This window comes from Spinacia oleracea, chromosome 1, assembly GCF_020520425.1.
Source record: "Spinacia oleracea cultivar Varoflay chromosome 1, BTI_SOV_V1, whole genome shotgun sequence".
In the NCBI taxonomy this organism is placed as follows: domain Eukaryota; kingdom Viridiplantae; phylum Streptophyta; class Magnoliopsida; order Caryophyllales; family Amaranthaceae; genus Spinacia; species Spinacia oleracea.
In genome coordinates, this window is record NC_079487.1 from 93,949,738 (window position 1) to 93,960,709 (window position 10,972).

The 10,972-nt window shown below is 37.2% G+C and overlaps 1 long non-coding RNA gene across 2 annotated transcripts; it reads left to right on the plus strand.

Moving 5' to 3' along the window:
- The first annotated feature begins 3,564 nt into the window (after nucleotides 1-3,564).
- On the plus strand, nucleotides 3,565-9,871 carry LOC110779450 (uncharacterized). 2 transcript variants are annotated; one of them, XR_008927503.1, is made up of 13 exons: nucleotides 3,565-3,705; nucleotides 3,842-3,965; nucleotides 4,408-4,528; nucleotides 4,625-4,849; nucleotides 5,115-5,171; nucleotides 5,277-5,345; nucleotides 5,580-5,900; nucleotides 6,733-6,917; nucleotides 7,146-7,530; nucleotides 7,639-8,464; nucleotides 8,902-8,963; nucleotides 9,076-9,267; nucleotides 9,616-9,871. It is a non-coding gene; the product is annotated as an uncharacterized lncRNA (long non-coding RNA). The 2 variants fall into 2 exon arrangements; XR_008927506.1 differs by having other exon boundaries at nucleotides 4,442-4,528; nucleotides 9,616-9,869.
- Nucleotides 9,872-10,972: the final 1,101 nt, after the last annotated feature.

Consider the following 10,972-nt stretch of genomic DNA (forward strand, 5'->3'; position numbering starts at 1 on the left):
TAATGTTGGAGCATAGAATAATTTCCATAAGAAGGCAGGGGGTGAAGGAGACATCTCATGTACGACGCTAGGACCTACTCTCATTGCCGATGCCAATAAATCCAATACCTAGCCACAAGGGCCCACAACCCATGTTTCTGCTTATTTTCTTCAAAAAGTTTGATCCGTACGCTAATTCACAATATATTAAATATTCAAATATAATGTATTTTTTTTATATTATAATATTTGGATGTGGTAACTGTTCCGGTATGGATTAGGAACGGTTGGAGAGGTCTTGCGGGTTGTGTGATACTGTTATCCAGTTGAGTTCTTGCACAGGTAACACTGGTAAACTGGCCTCGGAGGTGATTCGAGGATCCCCTTCTGATGCCTAAGTCAGATATGGTGTTGGATATGCGTTTAAGGTTAAGTAAAATGATTGGGTTTTGCGTGCCTTTCACAATAAATGAGACCTATAGGCGCGGGTCGGGTATACAGATATGTATGGGTCCTACCCGATTGATAGCGACCCGTTGACTTTTCGCCTGATCACGTACCTCCTCTCTACCAGCATTCTCGAGAAGCTGGTAAGAATTATAACTGCTGGTAGGGTGTGTTTGCATATAGGCCTTACCTGGACGAGGGTGTTACCAGCAGGCTGGTAGCATACCCATACAGTAACATTTTAATCAAAGGGGATCACTCTTCAAGAAATTGGCATTAGCCATTAGGTCAGATTTGATTACTCCGTTTCTATTAATTTTGGTTTTATTGCGTGTAATGTTCTTGTCGGAAGGGCTGGGCTATAGCCTAAAGATAAGATTTCATTCTTTATTGCTTTATAACAATTACATTATCGATATTATACACACTGGTTACATGATACATTTCGGGTGGAGTTGAATTCGGATCTCATATCGGGTAATCAAGTGCATGCTAGTTTTAACATGTTCAGAACATTTGTATACAATCAAACTCTCCTAGGATTCAAGACTGTGCTCTTACAAGTTACAAGTTACAAGTGGAGTGTAAAATGACAAAATGACACATGCTGCAGCACATGATGGACAGGAACGTGAGGTGTTGGCCAATGAGCCCAAATTAATGTTGTACTTGACGTGATGGGCCTTTTTGGGCATGAAAGCGAACTTTAAAAGCATGATTGGACTACCATTTCTACCAAAACAAAGATAAGTGCACTACTATTCACAACTCACCACCTCCATACGACCATACACATTCATTTTGGCCCACTTTCTTTCCATTTTACGCCCATATGCGTTTTCTTTTGTACATAACGACCACTGTCTACTCTTACCTAGAGCTGTCAAAAACTGACATGATTCGAAAGACTGACCTGAATCGACATGTATTTTTAAGGATCTGGATCCGACCCGAGACCCGAAATGTTGTTAAAATAGGAAACCCGTATCCCGACCGTATCCAACCTGTTAAAACCGATGATCGATTTTGACCCGTTAATGCATGACACAGACCCGAACCTGGCACCCGATCGAAGTATAACCGATAACAAACTGAGTCAACTTACCCGACCGAAAAATGACGCGAACCCGATTCAACACCCGACCCGATGTGAACCCAAAACCGATTATAACCCTATGAAACATGTTATTGACCCAACTTGTGACAATCCGTTACCTGATTTTACACGACCTGGTGACAACCAGATTTGTCATTGACCTAACTAAATAATAAGTTAAATCAAGTTAATATTATTTTTTATAATTACCTAATCTAGAATAAGTGAAAAGCGTTAAACCAAATTTTCAAACCACATGCCAACATGTCACTTCACATACCTCCTTCCCGGTTAACATTCCACTTATAATGGTTTGAGTGTTGTGTTTTTTGTTGTTGTGAAAAAGCGAAGTTCCTAAAACAAATCAAACTATTACAAAGCTATAAATCCTACAACCTTTAAAAGCAAGGAGTTGTGTTTCACTATTCATCCAATAGTGGAACACCTAAAATGCCCTTCAATTTCTACCGATTCATCGTTTTTGCCCTCTTAACATCTTGCTCCTCCACGTTGCTTCAGCCTTAGACCCTCTCTTTACGTTCAGCCTTTGACCTAGGTCTTTCGTCCTCTTCCTTTTGCTTGCTCGAGCTTCCCCTTTCTCTTTCCTCCTGCTTCTCTTCTTGGTATAATCTCATCCCCATCTCCTACTGAAATTTTGTCGACCACACAATTCACGAATGAAGGGAGGTAAATATCGCAAAGATTCTCTGCCTTTGAATTGTAAGCTCTTCAGATCTGAAATTGTTATCATTTTCAATTGTTTTAAAAGTTTCTTATGCAGAAAGCTGAAACGGCAGCAAGTGAGACGAATAGGGCATCGGTTGTGGCGTTGAATGCTGAGATTCGTCGAATTAAAGGTTGATTGCAGCGATTGGCTCAAAAAAAGGGTGAGTTATTATTCTCAATTTTGTTTTGTGATACCACTGAACTTGATTTTACTTCAACATTTAATTGTTTGGTGCCCAAATTTCCCTAATTTTGTCAGGTTATATTCGGTTGTGGCGTTGAATGCTGAGATTCGTCGAATTAAAGGTTGATTGCAGCGATTGCTGCATATTTGTACAAGTAAGATCATCAATTACTCTTGTTCAGTATTTTAAAGTACGTTGGATGATAGTTTAATTTCCTCTCTTGCTCAAAATGTAGGGGAAAAAGAGTAATTTTTGAATGGTGCTTTTTAATGTTTAATCATGATTGCATATAAACTTGAGAAATCGTCGAGTTTTTCCTTTTGTTATTGACATATGCTACCTAGGTTAAAAGTAATGGACCACATTTTGTCTTTGTGCTCAAGGCTTGTTAAGCTCAAGTGAGTTGCAATGTGTAAACCTTTTGTGAAGATAAAAGGGTATTCTGATGTACTGTAATTGGCTTAGAAGAATTAGGTAATTTACTTTGAAGCGATAGTGCATAGATCAATAATGTCTAATTGCCCAAAATTACCCCCAAAAAAGATCGCGATTTCAAATGTTTGCTCTAATTAGTAATAGGGTTCATGATTACATACTGTAAATTGTAAATGGGCAAGAAACAAACAATTCTTGAATGAGAAAAAATGTGAGTGAAAGATCTCATGCGTTGAGATAGGTCCATGAATCTAAGATATTGTCCTAGCACCATGTTTAGGGTGTATCTATTTGAGGTTTTTAAAAGCAATTAGCCGCTTGAGTAGAATTTGGTACTTGAGCCAAGTCCACAGTCTCTTTAATGTCTGGGTGTAGGCACTATACTACGAACCACTATAGTTGTATTGAATATGTTATTAGTGGGCAATGCTAGAGAAGTTTTCATTCAACTATACAACTTCTTTGCTTAAATTCCTATCTCCGTATCCACGGTTTTATGTTTCTTCACTGTGTGCACTAAATTTGGGTGAAGATTTGTTTGCCATTCCACGACACACCATATGAACTTAATCTAGGTGGAAAAGGAGTTTCTCTGGCTTATACAGAGAACTTCAATTTGATATTTTCCATTCACCATGTTTACAACATTGGCTATTTTTCCTAATAAATTCCGCAAATTCACAGACTTGGAGAATATCTCGTAAGTCTATGCTGGAAAGAATGATCAGTGGCATGATTGTTAAAAGAGCTTAGCTACTAAAGGAAATTGATGATCATGAAGCAAAGGTGGCAACCATATGTTCTGCAATGGGAGAGAGACCGTTGCATATTCAGCAGGTAAATAATTCTAATACTTGGAATTTCCCATGACTATTTGTCTATTTGTGAACTATTTGAATTGGTACATTTTGTTTTATTAGTTGTCATTGTAATCTTCATGCCCTTATGTTGCTTTTACTTGGATGCCCTTGAGCAAAGCAGTTTGCGGCTTTATAGGGTGTGATGTCGATGAACTCCATCAACTTTCGATAGTAGAGTTCACAACTTCTTTTTTTCGTTCAGATATTGCAAGAGGTTTTTGCAGCCAACAACATAAGGTAACCTGATTTTTTAGCTTATTCTGCTAAGGTTTTGTATATTTTAATCTGGTCCTCGTTGATTTCAGTAAGGAGATTCAGTTATCTTTTCCTGCTTATGTGCAGAAGTTAACCTTAGGTAACTTTGCATTCAGAACCTACGGTCTCCGTATCTTTTCTGGATGATCAGCTAGAATAGTAAAAAAAAAACGAATATTTGATTAAGTCTCGGGTGGGATTGTTGCGTATATACTGCTATGATTTGAAACCAGAAAAAGGAAAAAAATTGTCATCCCTTGTACATATTATGCTATCCACATCTTACATTAAGTTAGTATGAGACCTTCTTATACACTATTATGCCCGTGTACTCCTATTCCTCAACAAGACTTTGTGAAACGGTCTTCTGTTAGTCGTCACTAAGCATGCTTAACTTCTGGGTTTTGACAGTAGCAATTCTCAGGTTTTTGTCAGAATCTCTTTTTCCTGATGTACAGATGATTTCGGGATCAATTCCAAACTTCCGTAATGCCGAGGGACAAGATGTGCTGCTCTTTATTGACAACATTTTCCGTTTTACCCAAGTATGGTTTCCTGTCAAAGAACTTCTCTACTCATTGTGAATCTTCCGTGGATTGATCCTCTTGATTATGCAAACCCTTTTTTTTTGTTGATTCTAGGCTAACTCAGAGGTGTCTGCTTTACTTGGATGTATTCCCTCGGCTGTTGGTTACCAACCTACCTTGGATACTGATCTTGGAGGTCCACAAAAGTGTATTACAACGACCAATAAGGGTTCTATTACTTCTGTCCAGGCTATCTATGTGCCTGTTGATGATTCGACAGATCCTCCTCCTGCTACAACTTTTCCTCATTTGGATGCCACTACTATATTATCCCGACAGGTAACTTACTTGAAGCTTATTTGATATTTGCAAAAAAAAAAAACTTAGATAAAAGGATTTGTCATACTAGGTTCTTGTCTGTGTCTTTTGAGCAGTATGTACCTTGTGTTGAGGATCTTTGTTTAATATAACTCAAATCTCTCTCTTTCTATCTCCTAACATAACTCAAAACTCAAGTCACTGTCACAATTCTCATTATTATTTGTCTTGTATGCACGTCATACACAAGGGAACTCTCCTAAGCATATAAATTTCATGTTTTCAGGGACATTTCGAGCTGCCAAATTGGTATCTGTAGCACCTAAATAGAACTAAAGAGCTGGTTTGTTCTCTTTCCTATTCATGTCCTGTATTGTTTTCAAGCTTTTATTTATCACCGAAGTCCATGTAACTGACCTGATTGCTTTTTATTTTACCCTCTATTCAGGATGATAATACGAGCTTCTCACTGATCGTCCTAGGCTTTCTTCTCGCGTCGAGACATCTTGATCAAGAGGTGTAATTTCTATTTTTGTTTGCATTTTAATAATTTTGATATCTAGGGTTGGGTTTTTTTATGTATTTTCTTTCCTCTTTTCCCTGTCTATCGCTCTTTTTTTTTAAAATGATTTTTCCATCCCCCGCTCTTTTTAAATTTTTAAATGATTTCATGTATTAGCAAGAACAGGATCCTGTGTTCACTTTGATGTAATTATTAGATTGATCTTTCTTGTTGCATATTTTATTGCAGTTCATATTAGTGGTATAAGATTTGGTATATAGTATCTGGATAGTTGGATGAGGGTTCACAAGGTCCGCACTGTCAGCAGTAACAGTTCATGTGACAAGTTTTACGAAGTTCCATGGAGTTGCAAAAACTCCAACAAAGACGATTGTGCGTAATCTGAAAGAATACATGGAGAAGAAGGGCTTACCAAAAGGGTTGGCTCTAGAGAGCTGCAATATTCTCGAAACTGCAGGACATGGGGTAGTTGCTCCTCTTCACCAGACGCTGCAATCTGCCATTAATGGGAATGATTCAGCATTGCCAAATTCTGGGACAGTTATTTGGGTCAGTTGCTCTATATTTTCTCCTATACAGTTTGTGGAATAACATTAAATGCATAATAGCTGTCTGGGGTTCTCTACTTTCAATTTCTGGCATTTGTTTCACTAAAAGCTCAATCATTTGATGCTATTATAAGTTGGTATTCTGTCAACCGGAGTGTTTTTAACTTGTGCTCTTTTCTTCTGCCTATCTGACAAGTGGAAATCATACTCCGAGTACTCTTTTAAGCTTCACTTGCTGAACAAGTTTTATTGAGCTTTCACTATACCACATCCCATTCTTAGTAGTGATACCAACCAATTAGAATCCAAATTTTGGTGGGAGCTTGCCATTGTTAGGACCCATTATGTTTCAGCGTCAGCACATTGACGTTGCCAAAGCGATCAACCTGATTTTTCTTCTTTTTTTCTCTATTCGTAAAGAAATGATATTAAAAAATATGAAGGACGTGTCACCCCTTTACGAAAGACGGGCTAAAGCCAAAAAGCTCATGCTTCTTCTAACGTGTATAGTGCTGATATTTTTTGTGGTAATCTAGGGACAAAAAGTTTGAGTATATTTGTGAAATTTGAGTATAGTGCTGAAGCATTTGCCTCAATTTTTGAGTATATTTCTAACTATATTTGTGAAATTTAAGTATAGTGCTGAAGCATTGCCTCAATTTGTGGTAATCTAGGGATTTTAGTTGATTTCTTGAATACATCTTGTCTCTGGAACACTCGAGCATAAGCTCTGGTATCTAGGATTTGTTTAATTAAAAATTATTTTGCAGTCCAATTTTTAGGGTTTTGTTTGGTGTTGTCCATTGTTCTGAATTTCTGTAATTTTCTCGCAGATTTGAGGGAGATCGCGTCAGCTTTTGAAAACGGGTTCTTATATTAAGGAAACACATTTCTGGTTTAGCTAATTGTCACTCACATAGAGCGGGAGGTTGAGCAACTTCTTTGGAAAAAAATCTGGTGGCAAACAAGAAGAAAGGAAAGCTCGAACCATCTGGGTGTCAGAAGCTGATAGAAGAAGGTAACAAGAATTACATGTTGTTACTTGCGTGAAAATCTTCTTAACTGTGGAATAAAAAAGAAATTTGGTTCACTCTACATTCTAAAATTATGGGACCCTGAGTTGATTTAAGTTTCCGAATACTCTTTTTCTGTTTGCTTCATCTGTGTCCTATTCGTCCGTGTGTTTGTTTTGTTGCCTTTATAGCAGAAATGGGGTTTTGTAATCTGAACATGTTTTCAAACTCAGGATGTTCATAGAGATCGTTCGGGATTCTCTGGCCAAAATGTCCATCCCCAGCAGTAGGTCGCAAGAGGTCCTGGGATCTTAAGTTCCCTTCCATCGAACTTCAACGTGTATGCTTGTCAAAGTGCCGGGGATAGCTTTGAGAGGCCGGGGCAATTTGGTAGTAGAGAGAGGCAGGGGCAATTTGACAATAGAGAGAGGAAGGGGCAATTTGACAATAGAGAGAGGCAAGGGTGGGCAGGACACGGTTTTGGTGAGGAAAGAGAAATCACCGAAACTCAATCCAACAGAACTCGGGAAGCATTTGTGTGAGCTTGGAGATCAGTTGTTTACAGGCACCTGTTACTCCAGTCCTAAAAACCACAGAACTAAAGAGCCTAGGCCAAAGGTTAGCCATTTTTGATTTCTTAGCTTGCTACTCCTAACATTTACCAATAAAGTTTTCTTTCGCAAAGTTGGTCGCGTTCTTACATGATTCTTTAACTTTGACTAACAGGTACCACCAGCATTCAATATCTATCAGCAATAGGCAGTTGACTTCTTTCTGATAGTTTTTCCAAGATCACCTAGAAAGATGCAAGTAAAGTCTGCCGAGCCAATTCACTAGCAACACACAAATTCGGTTAAGTTTCTACTGTGGGAAAAAACATCTATGGGAAAATATCATCACAACAATTTCAGAAGTTACAGCAAACATCGTTGTAAGAGTCCTAACAGTAAATCTACAAAAAACGCGTAAAGCAGGTGTGTGCTGCAGAAACTGGTAGGTGGCATGGACTTGATGTTGTGTTCCCAGTAGCGCGTTGCTACCTAAAAGAATGCTTAACAGGGACTACAGGAAGAGGATGACTGATGCCCAAGTAAGTGTTTTCTCATTATGTTCTTTGGATATTCAAGGTTCTGAGCTGGTGTACCATATATTTTAATCTGTATTTTGACTTGAGCTTTGAATTTACCTAATTTGGTCAAATAATGAGGCTTATGCGTACTTCATGTAACATTTGCTTAAGGAAAAGCTTTTGTAATTGATAGACAAATCACATGTGAGTTCTGTCCTCACAGCTAGGGGCGCAAATTGCATGCTCCTCGGCATTACAAACAGTCAAACACCCATCTTCTTCAATCTGCTTTTAAACTATAACCTATTATGAGCAGCAAACCATTTCTCTTTTCCCTACTGACAAGATCTGCTGCCTCTCTTTGCTTTCTCTGAGATTTCATCCCTTCCATTTGCGAACCCTACCTGTCATCTCTCCTCCGCCCCCTTAACTTTTCTCTCCTTTTCAGTATCCTTGGATCATCAGGAAATTGGTTTCATCAAGGTAATTCTTTCTCTTTCTTTTAATAATTCAGCCTGTAATTAGTAATGGTGGTCTGAAGTTGATTTGTTGGGAGTACTTGATCGATCGTCTGTAATTAGGATTTATTTCACATTCGGAATTTAAAAAGTTTAAACCTGTAACAAAACCTGTAATAATCATCAAAACGATTAAAATGTGTGGGTTATTTGGACGATTGAACAATTGGAAAATTTGAAGCTGTTTTTGTTAAATCAATTTTTGGGTAACGATTTTCGGAATTTAAAGAGTTAAAACCTGTAATAATCTTCAAAATGATTAAAATGCGTGGCTTATTTGGACGATTGAACAATTAGAAAATTTGAAGCTTTTTTTGTTAAATCAATTTTTGGCTAACAAATTCATAGCATTTCTGAATTAAAATCCGACTAGTTATGTTTAAATTTCTTCAATTATTACAGCTGTTTACCTCAAAATCGATCAATTTCTTCAGTTCCCTGGATGAATTCGGAGAGAAGAACAGGTAATTAAATTCATGCGAAAGAGTGGGAAAACGACTGTCATTTCTGTTCAATTTCTGGGTGAATTTTCATCAAATCATTGTTAACCTTGTGTACATTGAATCTGCATTTCAGCAATTACAAAGCTCAATCATACAGAAAGAACAACAATACTGAAGAAAAGGAGGAAGAAGAAACTTCAATTACTGGTACTGATCCTTGAAGTCGTCGCAACACCCCAATGATGAAGAATTAAAGTATCAAAAGTATCTATTATTTGCAAGATCTTCAAAAGTACCAGTAAATGCTAAACTTGACCACTTAAAGGTACTTTTCTTTTACTTTTAGTTGGTTATTTAAAGCATATTATAGTCTGAAATATAAATTACCCACAGCAAATGAGTTCCTCCAAAATTTTGCTTCTGAATTGTGCTGTTTACAAGTTTGTGTATTGCTTATTAATGCTCTTTTCGTTGGCTTCCTTAAAGTCTGGCATTATTTATCGGTATAGTGGTTGATCATAAGGCATATGAAACTGTTTAGCATGACTTCGTGTTTGTGAGGTCAACACGAAATAGAGAAGTGGGGAAATAGTCGCGACAGCTGCTTGTTTTTGAGGTAGTAGGCTTGTTGAGTTGTTTTATGCTTGCTATTCTGTCTTATTCTTTCTCTCAGGTTGGATACCTTGATTATTGCAAGAAACGAGGCTTTGTCACCTGCTATATAAGCCCCTGTCCACCAGCGAAGGGAGAAGAATAATTTTATATTGTCATCTAGAGACACAAAAAACACCCAGGCGAGTATTTAAAACATCTGAATGGCTTCCTTACATGGTTTGGGAAGGTAACAAGCAACTACAACTTTCTGAAGGCATTACGCAAGTAGTTTATTCTATATCGTCTACTTCGTAAATGAAAAACGTATTTAATACACTTTTCGATTTCATATGTAGTAAGTGTTTTTTCTTGTAAAGTGACTTTCAAATTGTAATTATTATGACTAATAATTTAACATTTTTTTTATTTTGCTAACTTGGGGGACGGCGCGCGTTAGCGCGTCGGCCAACAACTAGTTAGCAAAGAAACTACAACAAGGAAAGAAAAACGAAAGCAGACACAAAGAGTCGACACTTTTCGAGCAACAGTAGCATGAACACCCAACGGGATTGCCTCAAAGTTACCATCTTTTGGTCTAAGTCCACCCTATTATTAGCAAGCCCATCAGTCCCACGGTTTGCTTCTCAATAGCTACGACGAAACGATTTCTCGATACTTAGATTTCCTGTTCGATAGATGCATTAGGCCGGTTTCTTCTTTCAACAGCCTTGGTTTTCTCTCGCTGGTTCTCTTTCTATCATTTTTTAAATTACAGTAATACGTTGTTGTTTGGTCTGGCAGTTATGTACTTCCTCCATCCCATAATAGATGCATCGTTTCTCATTTGCGCACTATTCATCAATCAACTTTGACAATCATTTTTTCACTGTTGTGTAAGAAAAAACATAGTCAGGTGAGATCTTGTTAAATTCGTATTAATGCAAGGATTCCAAATATCAACTTTTTATAATTTTTACTTATACGCATTTAGAGATATTAATGTTCAAAGAAGCGTATAGGCATACGTGCAAACAGAAATGATGCATCCTTTGCGGAACGGAGGAAGTAAATGTTAGCCAGTTTGATATTAGTCTAGTTGCATAAAATTTGTGTATTTTGTAAGATGGGATAATTCTCTCCGAGAAGGCGTTCATTGATTATTAACAAAAATAAATAAAGTGAAAATCAATCAAAAACCCTGAATTAGACCAATCAAATTCTGTCTGCAATACTAATAAAAAATTGCTTCGGAATTGATCTCATCCTTTACTTTCATTTTGAAGAAATTACTTTTTTTATTGAGTAATAACTTAATTCTTGAATAAAATACGCTTTTTAACAATATTAATAAATAATTTACCTTATTTTTTTTATTCCGAAAAAAAATTGCATTTATTCATAATTTAGACCACGTTCAAAATTAAATTTCCCCGAAT